Below are 12794 nucleotides of genomic sequence, written 5' to 3'. Positions count from 1 at the left end.
TGCAGAAGCTCCTTTGGGGAAGGAGCAGACAGGAGAGCACAGGCAGGTGACTAGCTGAAGCTATTTTTAGTCATTGGCTTAATCCAAGTGTTGAAATTACATCTAGCATTTGGTACTGAATGCATCAGGGTTTCATAAGGAATTTAACAGAAGTCTTACAAGATTTGATCTGTTACAATTTTTTGGTGTCAAAACTTCCTAATGGTTCACTGGGTTATCTAGACCACCATAAAAATGCATGTACTGCGTATCTAAATACTGACTTGCTCAAGAGACTATCATTGTTCAATTCCAATATTGTGTAACATCATATTCTGTCTAAAAATGACTAATTATATAATTGCCTTGGGAGTTTAAGCACTGTTCTACTTGAAAGCTGTTAGTGTTTCCTGTGTGACTTCTAAAAATAATTTGTTTTATTAATGGAAAGCCCTAAATACTCCAAACTTGTGCACATGATTGCAGCTTTCTTTCTTCTATTGCAGAAAAATGTTTTCCTTTGAACAATCTGACATTAAGTCTTGTGTGTTGTGCTATTCCAGTTTTCTTTTATTTAAAAATACAGATTTCCAGCCCATGGAAGGTTCTGCAAGATTGACCATGTAATGTCTTGGAAGTTGCGAAATTGGACTGCTGAGAACAAAAGGTCAAAATGGTGCCCAAAGGCTCCTGGGTGTTTTATAACCACTCCTACACGCAGTGGTAATAATTCCTGTCAAGGAAGTACAGGATGCAGCTTGCCAAAACCTTTCATTGCTGCTCTCGCTTCTCCCATTGGTTTCACGTGGTGGTGGAGTTCAGGGGTGCTGGATGCTTTGAGTTCCACGCTGCAGATGGGGCTCAGCCGATGTTGGGACATGTCTGTTGTTACCACATCTCATTTTGTCAGGGAGCATGTTCTCTCCTTAGTCCAGTCCTGCAAACACTTCTGTATTTGCATAGCTGTAAGCACCTATTGCAGAACTACTCACATGTTTATTATGATTTAAAAAAAAAAAAAAGGTTGCAGTCACATACTGTGGTCTGAAAATTCTTTAGGACAATTCTTGCTGGCTAGTATACAAAGGTAAGCACGTTGTTTAAGCAGAATCTGTTTAATGAAGGCCCACCTGTATGTACTGAGGCATGAAAGAAGGGGGTTGGCTTTTAACAAGGATGCACTGAGTAATGCTAAAGTGACACCTCTGAAAAGAAAGGACATGGCACCCTAAAAATAATCGCTACTGAAAGCTGTTCAGCTTCCTGAATGCATGCATTTGTATTACAAAAAGCTTCTTTAATCACTGGTTGAACAAGTTACGTATCCTTTCTTCACTTCTAAGTTTCTGGAGAGTAGCAGGTTGGATGATGGAGCCTGAACTTTTGAAAGGTACTTTTAATTTTTTTTCCAACATAGACTTTTTAAATAATAGTCTTATTTGAGTGGAACCCCCCAACAAACTAGGCTGATACCTCATACTCATAAGAAAGACACTTATTGAAGTCATCTTCTAAAAATTCAGCCCCAGAATGTAGGTGGTAAGTAAGCGGTAGCTGTTGTTTAAGCCTTTTGTTGGAAAACTTTGAAACATGGAATTGCAGCAGCTTTGTTGATGTGATGAATTTCAGGAAGTATTCATGCTGCCATAGCAGTTGATATGTGATTGTTTAGGTTATGTATATTTATTGTATGTGAGTATATATATCGACCATTGTGTAAAACTAAGATCATGGCAGAGTTTTCCATCATAAACTGCAGTTGACAGAACAGTAACTAGAAACTTTAAGATCCTTTCTCCTTTCTTTATCCAAATGTGCATGCTGAATTTTTGTTTTATCTGTCTCTGTCATGGTTTTGCTGCAGTTATCTTCAGAAAATTATTTACCAATTATTTCTGTAAGTGGTGCACTCCACAGTGACTTACTTGGTTGACTCTATCCGGAAAAAAATCTGTAAACATAGAAGGTAGCTTCTTGAAGTGAACTGTGCTTTATTTTCAGTATTTACAGTAGGTTGATTAATAATGCCCTTAAACATTGAAGGGAGAAGCTTAATAGCTGCTTAATGATGTTAATAACAGGTGATAGATTTAAAATGTTGATGTATTTAACAGATAAACATTGAATTTATTTTTATATCAAGCTGAGATGTTTTTTTTTTCCCATGATGAAAGCTTTCATGTGCTATATTTTTATTTTTTTGCAGCTAGGTACTAATGGGCTGCAGTGAAATGGAAGGGAATAATTTCTTAAAGATTTCTGGTAGCAGAGGAAATAAGTGAATCTCTGTGACTTAGTACAAGATCTCCAAAATGATTTTTGCAGTATTACTACTGTTATTGTAAAAGGAGTTAGGGAGAAAACAGTGAATCTAGGAATTGGTTTGTAATTCATAAGTTTTATCATAACCATGCTAATGTAAAATTGTGTTGTCCTTCATTATTGTGAAGGATGAGGAATATATATTTTTTCTGACAATGCGTTTAAAACTAAATAAAAATACCATAACATTTTTTGAGGAAATGCATACATTGAGTTCCTAAAACCTTGTGTTATGCCTCTCTTAGTCCCATCACAAAACTGTAGTGTTTTTTTAAGAAGGAGATAAATCCCTGTTACAGGGATTTTGAGTGATCTCTGTATATGTAAAGTCCTCTCTTCTTCCCTTGTATACTGTTGATTGTGCTTCTTAGGTGTGTGTCACATTTTGTCCCAGTGTGAAGTTGGGATCTTGTATTCAATTCCTTCTCCATTACGACCGTGATTCCATTTTCAGTCATAGTTTTTCAGTCTGCTGTTTTCCCAGTATTCAAGGTGTGCCTTTGTAATCTTTGCCTGGATGTATAGCCTATAACCTGAGATTTGCCTTTATAAAACAAACAACCCACATACATTTTATCAGCTGTTGCAGATCTGTCGTGGGATGGCCCAGTCCTTCTGTTTACCATATTGCTCTCATTTGTGGTGTCCACAAAATCAGCAGTGAATTTAAACTTGCTTTCATGTAGTTGAGGAAAATGTTGAGCAGTCCTAAACCTACTGACAGTCCCAGGGCAACTGTGGCAGTGCCTCTGCTCGAGTACACCTCCCCTCTGGCAGTTAGGTTTTGAGGTTTGCTACTTAGGTGTGGTTGGCTTTGTTCTGAACTATGACCAAAGATAAATGTTAAAAATCACATATGTTTGACTAGGCACTGAAAGCAAGCTCTCCTCCGTAAGCTCTGTCTATGGCTTTGAAACAGAAGTGCTTGGATCAGTCCTATTGCCCTGCTAAAAATTGATCTTCACCACTGACAGGTGGAAAGAAAAATGACAAATTCAAGCCGTGTCCCCTGGCTTCTCCCCCAGCTTCAGCTCATGTTGAGGTCTCAAGCTGACAGCTTTAGCGGCAGGCAAATTAAAATCCTTATACTAGGGTGATGCTGGGACTGACTCAACTCGGAGCTGGCAGCAGCCCTCTGCAGATCTTACAGGGCAGGCTGGGGGGTATCCAGGCAGCTGTGTGCCTCCCTAAATCCCTCTTCAGTGCCTTTTCTCCCTGCAGTTCCCGCAGGACGTGCCTTTTCCGAAACGCCCGGTCCCCCCTTGCCGCGCCCGCGGCGTCCTCTCAGCGCCGGGGTTGACCAGGCGGCCCTGTGGCTGCCGCTCAGGGCGGGCCGTGCGGGGCCCGCAGGGGGCCGGGCCCGGGGGCGGGGCGGGGCAGGGCCGCTCCCGGTGCCGTCACCAGCGGGCTGGCGGCGGAGCCTCGGCGGGGGCCGGCGGCGCTGCGGCGGTGAGCGAGGCGGGGAGAGGCCCTGAGGGGCGAGGGGCGGCCGGGGGGGCGGCCATTACGTGGGGTCGGGCCGGGGGTCGGGCGCCATTTCGTCGCCGCCGCCGCCCGCGCCCTGGGGCGGGTGGCCGCGGGTCTCGCCGCCCGCTCGGCTCCGTCCCCGGCGTGCCCGCGGCACCTGCACGCTTCTTGCCCCCCCCGGGGGGCACCGGGCACGGCTGTCGTGGCCGGGTGCCCCCGCCCAGCCCTGGCGGAGGGGGAGCTGCGCGGCTCCGGCGGCGATGCCGCGGTCGGGGAGCGGCAGCGAGGGGCGGAGAGCGGTGCGGCGCCCGGGAGCCCGTAACCTCCGGTCGTTCCTTCGGGTTTTGTCGTTCCCGAAAGGAAGCGGGATGCTCGTAGGGTTTGGTGCGCGGCTCGGCGGGTTGCAGGGCACAGCAGACCTGCCTCCGCGGTGCTGATGCGCCCTCGTCCCTTTCGCTTGGCTCTGGCAGAGCGGCGGGCGAACGCAGCTGTGGCTCAGCCCCGCTGGCCTACATTTCCCCCGTACAAAACCCAGCCGAGTCAGCTGGTGATGCTCAAAGCCCGGCGAAGTCAGCTGCGGATGGCCAGGGCTCGGCGTGGACTGCACGACGGCGGAGGGGCTCTTTTGCCCCTACAGCCCGGCACCCTGTGCTGGCAGCAGCCCTCCGTCTGCAGGCCGATGCGATTCTTCCTGCACAAGTCTGTAATATCAAACTTGACCGTACTAACAGCTTGCAGGGAAGGTTTTGGTCTTTAAGCGACAGAAGCAGAGGCTCTTGTATGTTTTTATGCCCTCAGACTGTAAAGCAAAGGAGATAAGCTTGCAAAACCCTGTTGTCCTGGAAACCAGATTATCTGTTTCCCCTTGAGAAACCGCCATATGCTAATGCTTATTTCAGAAGGTTGTATTTTAAAAACTTAGCAAGGTTTTTCCTGCATCTGAAGACTTAACTCGGTGAGCTACCTGGCTTCTAGGAACTCAGCGGGCCCGCAAAGGAAACGCGATGTTTTTGTAATTCTCCCTCAAGTCTCTCAGACTCTCGATGCAGATGTTAGGTGGAAGCAAATGGGGGAAGAAGATGGACATAAACCATTTTAGCAAGAGTTTGAAATTCAGTATTCTTAAATTTAGAAGTCTGGCGCTTTCCAAACTTGGCAGTGGATGTGGCCCCTCTGATTCGCTTCTGCCTGTTGGCAGTAACAAGTTGTTAGCAAGTCATGATTTCAGAGCTGTTTTCAAGTATCCATGTCTAGGTTGTATGCGTTTGTCTCGATAAATGACAGTGTTGCCAGTGGTTTAATTTATTTTTAATGCTCTGATTTTAACTTAATCTATAATGGATGGCAGGTTGTAGAGGTCCACGGAGAAACAAACAACCTTGCCAAAATGCGACAAGAAGTTGCGTGATCTTAGGAGGGTGGCTCTGTTACCAAAGACAGTGATCAAACCTCTGCAAAAACTCCTTTACTTCTGTCCCACTTGCTGTCAGCTGAGTCAGAAGGCATCAGCTCTCTCCCCAGGCTTGTTTTAAATGTTCCTTCAGCTTAAGATCTGAGATATGTTGAAGGTTGGACATCATCTGTCATCTCAAACCTCTTTAAGTTCAGTCTGGTAACGCAGGTGCTGTATTGAAGGGAAGAATTTCTCCCTGTGGAGCGAAATGAGCGCTAGGAGAAGTGGCTGCTCTACTTCCTACACGTTCTGGTCTCCTTAATCTTCTTATTGTTGTAGTAGAACTGGGAAGGAAAATAGGAAGACCAAGGATCCCCTGCAGCTCTTGCCTTCCTGTTAAGGTGAATCCAGGCATCTGGAATGTGCTTGGTTACAGCAAATTTTAATTATCTAATTACTAGTATATAAGATACAAATTTAGAATATAAGAAGACCTCCTGGACCCCCTTTGTAGATTACTTTGCTGAAAATACTTCTCCATTTCTTGCCTGGGTGTTGCTCGGAGATGAAGCTTGAAACCTCTACCTGTGGGGAGGTAGCAGATTGAGTACTGCAGGCAGCGTAGCTCAGAGCCCTGTTTTACGTGCTCTTTGTTTCTGCCTGTCACTCCTGTTCCTGTTTCTTTTCTGACAAACCGAATTTCCTCTCTATTGTTGGATTATCTACCTAAATCTCAAACAGACATCCTTTGCAGAAAGGATGTTGGAAAATGACCTTGGAAGAAGAAAGCTTTGGGGCGTATCTACCTCATCCACGTCAGTCAGGCAGCTCGGCATGGCCTCACGTGTGTTTGTCCAACACGTTGCTGTTTAACCTAGTATGATAAGTTCTTTACCATAGGCGAAGTTGTTTCCTCTGGCCTTCAGATACAAGAAGTTTCCCTTTCCCATTTCACAGCCATTTACTGCTCTCTTTCCTTCACTTCCAGTGATATTTTCCTTGCAGTGGTCTGTGTACTGCAAGGAAATTGTCACCGCGGATCAGCAGCAGGCCGTCCTGGGAGGCAAAACCAAGCAACAAAGCAAAAGGCAAAGCAGGCTGAGCAGTAAGCGTGGGCCGAGTGAAGTAAGGAAAATAAAAGGGGCATTTGCAAGTTCAAGAAGTGACCGAGAGAAGGGTGTGTGTCTTGGCTGCGCAGGGGAGTGGTGGAGTCATAGCTGGCTTTTGTGGTTTGTACGGCACGTGTTAAGGGAGGCATGCAAGAGATAGCAGAAGAAAACTCCCGGGTCGCTTACCTGGCAGTTGCTGCTGTATTTTCCCTGTTTCAGGAGCTGGGGTTAATTGCGTTACATTAGCCAGCACAGGTAGAGAGATCACACTTCTGCTTCTGCCAGGCTGCTGAGCTGGCCGCTTCTCTCTCTCGCAGAGGAAAGGGAGGTGCCAGCTCTGCAGAAATACATTTGCACTTCTTGAAAACAATATCTGAAAGCTGCAGTAAAGCACATTCACTCAGGAAGAAGGCTGTTCCTGGTCATTTGTACTTCTACCAAGTGTGAATTTGTTGAATTTATGATATTTTTTCCAAATATGCAATAAGTATGGAAATGGAAGTGCCAGGGTATGTCCTAACTTAGCTAAAGCCATACTGATGAAATATGAGAGAGTAACATGATTTTCCCTCTAATCTTCAGGATCTTGATCTTAGGTGAAGGAGATTTTCTGTGCTGCTGACATGAGAAAGGATTTCTGTGCAGCTGAGGTTTGTGTGAGGTTTGTGTGCCTGTGCTCACTGAAAGTTCATACAGCAATGAGCTGTTGTTAAGACCCAGTATGAAATCAGCAGAATACATTGAGAAAGCCATTGACATTCTCAAGTTGGTGCGTGTAGACCTGGCCCACTCACGGGAATATGACCTCTTCCCTGTTCTTGTATTTCCCATGAAGGCCTGCGTCGCGTTTGTGGCCTGCTGCTCTGTCATGCTGACAGAGGAGCCTGTTGTGTGCGAGCTGCTATTCCCTAAACGCGGCTCTGTTCTTCCAGTTTGCTGCGGGCAGAGCAGATTTTGTGGTGGAGATAACTGAGTGGTGTGAAAGGGAGTAGCATGTGAGGAAACGAGCGTGGAGACAGAGGGGAAAAGTGAAGGAGAAAGCAGAGAGGGTGTGAGCGTAGATGGTCCCTGCGGGAAAGAGAAGAGACTGCGACAGAAAAATACACGCAGCATGGTTCTGATCCGCGTTTCGTAATGCTTGCCTGTGGAGCGCTTTACAGCTGTCCCTTCTGCAAAGAGCTGGAGAAGGAGCCACGAGCCCGTTGTGCCAGCAGGGCTGGGCGATGACTGCTGGTAGCACTGCACCCCATGGCAGGCCCAAAGAAGGGGAACGAGCGCATCCTGAGCCTGGGCAAGGGCCTGGCCCTCGTCCTGCCTGTTCCATCTGGCTGACAAAAATTTTATATCACCTCTGTAAACATTATAAGAGTAATTATTCTTTCCACCAGTTCATGTTAATATGACTAATTATAGGAAGCGTAGGTGTACAGGTGTCACCCGTCTTTGGCAACAGCACCAAGTGCTCAGAAAGAATTAGATGCCTGGAATTTCGCCTTGCAATGAGTAGGACAAGTCTCTTAAGGTAGAAATTATGACCAATAGGGGAGGAACAGAAGATACTGGATTTGCTGAGAGTTTGTTCTTCCCGTCTCCCTAACTCAAAATGTATGGGCGTTGCCATGTTGCTTGAGAAAACTTGAAGAAATACATGAGAAAGCTACATGTGCTCTGACCGAATCCTTTCCCCAGCCTGTTTCTCTTGGCAAGAACAGATTACCCGAGAATAGTTATTTTTTCCTGTTAGTTTGACCAGATCTGTATTTTAATAAAATTATCACTTTCCAAGAAGTAGTGATAAGAACTGTATTTCTGATAGAAGTGCTAGTGGCTATGGTAGCAGCATTTGCGATACAGGCTTCCAGCATGAGGCTTAGGTTTGGGCTAAGAGATGGACAAGGAACAAGCCACGTTAACGCCGCATCAGGTTCTCATGTAGCTTTCTATCTCTGTTTGCTATTTCTGTGTCATGGTGTCTGAAATGTTCTGTACTTTATATATTAACGGCAGATTACAACCCTGTGTTCCCAAGAGGCTTTCTAGCTGCGAGCAGGCAATCTGTTATGACCCGTAGATTATATACCCTATAAAAAGATCGTACAGCAAAATATAGTCCGTCAAGAAATCTACACAAAAACTTCGAATCTGCAATGAGACTTTGGATGTGTGCGCTCTATTGAACTTTGAGAACATTTCAGGTTAAATATCTAATGAATATATTGAATGAACGTGCCTACATAAAATATTTAGCAGTTCCATTGTGAAGCGTAGGTAGACCTGTAGGTAGAGAGATATATATGTTCAGGTGTTTTCAGAAACAGGGAACTTCAGCACCCTGCGGGCTTGGGTGTGAAATGAGCAATTGTATTAAAATCTGTTAGATTAAGTAAGCATGCTGCTAAAAATGGGCTGGTGGGATGTAAATGAAGCCATTAGAAGTTATCAAAGGCTCAGCGTTGGCTTTTTGTATGTGGACTGTGCTGCTTTTCAGTGGGAGCACAATGCTGTCACCTCTCCGCAGGACAGCACTGCCCTGGGCGAAGCGATGGTGGTGGAGTGGAGGCTTCTGCCCTGCTGTGTAGGAGCAGCTCAGCAATTAGGCTGGCTGAGGGGCACAGGGAGCCTTGGAGAGCTGCCCTAAACACACCCTCCAGTCCTAGTGGAAAGCGGGTATGTGGGGAGATGATTAGGGGGGAATGAACTGCAAGGCATGGTTGTAGATCAGTGTTATTTATAGTGAGATTTTCCTTTCCAGGAAGAGTAGTGAGAACTTTAGATGTCTCCAGGGGCTAAAAACATAGTGTAGGAATAGAAGTTGTTTATTTTCATGCTTGTCTTTTGTTGCCTCTGTGTCCTGTTGCTCTGAAGGGACATTTCCCCCCCTGCTTCCCCTTACCTCAGAGTTAAGGTGCTACTACTCAGAAAGTGACGTGCTACTTGTTACCCTTGGAAAAACAGGGCGATATTGCATTGTCAGCTTGCTGTAGCATTCCTGGGTCTAGCTTTGAACATCTCCTGCCTAGCTTTGGAGTGTTAAAATCCCCAGAATGTTTGCTCCTGGGGTATCTGCTGTTGTGTGGAGAAGGCAGGGCAGCACAGTCTCGTCCACTGGTGCGTATATATGAGCAGGGTAGTTCAGCCCAGCAGTTACCATTAGATGAGCAAGCATTAGGTAACAATTTTCCTTTCCATACCATGTCTAACAGGTCTCAGCTGGAGAGAGAAATGGTGATAGAGTATTCCTCCTGCCAGGATGCTCCCGAGACCTTTCAGTCTGTGTGTGGAAACTTATTTTGCTGTAAGTGCATCTTTCCCCCCTCCCATTTCTTACTCTGGATATTTGCACTTGAGCCTGGCACCTGATGAGCTTTAAGAGTGACGTTGGCAGGAGGGGGAAGAGAAACAGTTCTATGAAATTAGTTGTGAGAATCCAGTGATAGATTCTTTTAGGACAGACCATGGTGGTCATGTCCCAAGTAAAATAAGGCCATGAGTAATTCTCTCTTGATCAAAGGAGTTGTAAGGCCTGCCTTTTACATGCAACAGTTGAAAAAGAGTTTCAGAGGATGTATGTGGCAGTAGTATTATCAACCTTGGGCATTTGGAAATCACGAAGCCTTCAAAATCCTGAGAGGTTTTTGAAATAATCTTTGTCATGTACTTCATACTTGTCTTCCAGCTTTGGAGCTTTTAGGTGGCTCCCAGTCTTGATGGCTCCTGTTCAACAATTTTCAGTACAGTAGCAAGCTGTGGGCATCTTATACATTGATCTTCCATTTTCACCTCATGTTTTAAGTTTTATGTGCCTGTGAATGGTGTTGAGGAACTAACGTGTCCTGCCAGCTTTAGGAGTTGACCTGCAAGGTGTGTTTACAAGCTCTGTGCTGAAACCAGTAAGCTGAGAGGTCTTGGCTCTTGTCTTTCCTATGTGTAACATGTCCTTCAGGGAGCTGGGGTTTTCAGGAAAAGGCCAAGTACTGTGAGACTCGGACAAAACAGTCAGACCTGAAGGATCCCTGATGGAATAATTGCTGGAGGTTCTACAAAGCCCGTGTGTTTCTGGGTTTCTGCGAGGCCTTTAACAATGGTTGTGAGGATGGGCAAAACCTACCTTTATTTGGACTTCTGAATACGTCTCGACTTGTGTAACTGTGCATGGTCATTGTTTCCGGGGTTTGCGGTGCAAAATTATGCGCAGGATGCCAGTTTGATGCCAACACCAGTATCTGTATGTGTGGCACTTACCTGGGGCGTTTAGAAAGCGAAAAATCAGCAAAATGCAAAGCAGTCCGGTTTGTGGTATTTCTGCAGCAGAGCAATAAAAGGAGCTAGGCAGTCTCTGACCTGAAGGTTTTGAGCTGGGCGCTTCATGGAAAGCATTTAATTTCGGGCTGCTCCCATAGCCAGCGTGGTGACCCTCCTGTCATGACAAAGGCCTACCAGGGCCCTGAGAGCACAGCATACCCTGGTGATTTACAGCTGGGGCCTAGTACTGAGGTTTGTAAATTAGAGCTGACAAACACTTGGTCTGGGTTAAACTGCGGCATCTAAGGGTTGGAGGAGGCAAGTGGTAGTAGAAATCCGTCTGTACTCCTGTCCTTTTTGGATTTATTGTTTACCAGCTAGGCTGGGGAGCCCAGGAAGGCATATGTCTCTGGGAAGCATAATGCTGTGTGGCTCTGGAAGGAGAGCTTTGAGTTCATCTAAAAAGTGTCAAGAGCTTGGGAAACAAAAGAGAAAACAGAAGCGCTATTCTCTGTAAGTAGAAGGAAATGTGATTTCTTTTGTTCTGTTTTTTGATGACCCCCTTTTCTGGAATGCTGCAGTTATGCTTACAGATTAGGCATGGACTAGAACTGAGACCTTTGGAAACAACGAAGCCATGCTGGTGGAAAGAGATACGCCTGAACAGAAAGAGTACTGTCAGAGCACAAGGTGAGAGGCACGGGCTGTCTGTGAAAGCTGAACAGCATTAGGAACAGGAAAGCCCATATCTATAATTCCCAGGGAAACAGACTTCAAAACACCTTTATAATAATTTGTGGGTAAGACAGGGAAAATGTCATTTCTCTGTCATTATTTTTGTAATGTAGTTGATGGGAAGGGGATAGTGAAAGAACCTCTAGAATTATCAAAGACTGTGACAGTGTAACTTACAGAACTGCAAGAAACCAAACGTGATAAAAAGGGGGAAAAAAAATTAACAAGGAAGTGGAACTGCGAGCTCTGAGGGAACTTTGGTAGTACCAAAATAACAGAATTAGCAGTCAGAAAGTGAAAGTGTGCAGGAGTATAAAAACTTCTATTTTATATTTCTCAGAAGGAAAATGAAAGGAGAAGCAGCCTTCTGTGCAGTAAATATTCCAGATTTTGAAGTGACGATTGACGGGCCCACCTTCAGTGCATTGTGTGAGTTGGAAGCTCTGTTGCAGGGGCAGCGTAACAATTTTAAGTGATAAGAATTTGTTGTACTTTCAGAATCAGCCTGGTAAAACACAACAGGGAAAAAACAAAACCCCAAAACGAAACATGAGGTTACCACATTGACATCTGCAGTCAATACCTAAATCAAAGGAAACTATTAATTGCAGTTAATGCATATAGAAATAGCATTTCACTTCTCAGGGCTATCCTAAAATATTCTGGTTGGTATGCTCTGATTTTTAGAGATGATGATTACTAATATAAAAACTTCCTTTTGGTTAGCCTGTGGGTGAAGAGAAGTATGCAAATTTAGTTAATTTCCAGAGAGGCAGAAAGATGACTTAAAAATAAACCTCTGGTTGTTTATGTGACTGTGTCTTCAGCAAGCCATTGACACTGAGGACATTGCTAGTTGACCTGCCGTTGGTAATCCCCAGGCATGATCTCATCTTGCCCATTTCCGACAGCTCCAAGATGCACAGCAATTTCTTCTGTCTCTGTCCAAAGCAAAAGCTTTTTATTTCTGACCAGGCACTTTGGTAGGGTCCTTTTTTAAGGTCAAACTCTTGTGGCTGGAACTTTGATGGGTTCCTGAAACGCTGGCTCGTAGCCTTTCTGTTTGTTAGCTCTGAGTACTGCAGCGTATTGGATGCAAAGGGTTCTTTGTTTCCTACTGAACCAAAAGAGTGGGCTAACATCCCATGGGTGAGCTGCTCCTCGGTCAGTTCCTGTCCGAGGAACAGCTGCCGGTCTCCGAAGAGCTGCTTCCTGGCCTTTCCAGTCTGTGCAGTGGCAGCCAGCCCCGTCCCCATCCTGTCACCTGCAGTCCCATTTACTTGTGCACAGCTACCATACTCTGTTACAAGGTGAGAGGGTGTGTTAACCAAACCCGAGGAAGGGTTTGGTTGACAGCCTTGAAATGCTTTCTGCAGGTGGGTAAGTGTAGGGGGGGGGGGGGGGGAAGATTACAGGTGGTTTTCTTTTTTAGTGGAGATTCTTTGTAATAGAGTTCTGTATTTGCCTGAGGTGGTTGTTTGCAGACAAGAATGAGTTGATATAATGGTGCAGGAGGTATTTGTGCTTTCCTGTTGTGGTACGTGTGG

General features: G+C 45.4%; 1 protein-coding gene across 17 annotated transcripts in view; it reads left to right on the top strand.

Annotated features, from left to right (window-relative positions):
- Positions 1-3656: 3656 nt before the first annotated feature.
- Positions 3657-12794, top strand: part of INPP4A (inositol polyphosphate-4-phosphatase type I A) — a 119637-nt gene continuing 110499 nt past the window's right edge. For 8 of the 17 annotated variants that reach the window (XM_066983731.1, XM_066983781.1, XM_066983714.1 and 5 more), the window contains exon 1: positions 3657-3750. The gene's annotated coding sequence lies outside the window, so the exon portion shown is untranslated. Of the gene's footprint in view, positions 3751-9485; positions 9566-12794 lie in introns of those variants that run through there. The other 9 variants (XM_066983807.1, XM_066983800.1, XM_066983742.1 and 6 more) reach the window with 2 other exon arrangements.

This window comes from Anser cygnoides, chromosome 1, assembly GCF_040182565.1.
Source record: "Anser cygnoides isolate HZ-2024a breed goose chromosome 1, Taihu_goose_T2T_genome, whole genome shotgun sequence".
Taxonomy (NCBI): domain Eukaryota; kingdom Metazoa; phylum Chordata; class Aves; order Anseriformes; family Anatidae; genus Anser; species Anser cygnoides.
Note: the sequence above shows the minus strand (reverse complement) of the source record. Positions and strands in the feature narration are given on the sequence as shown.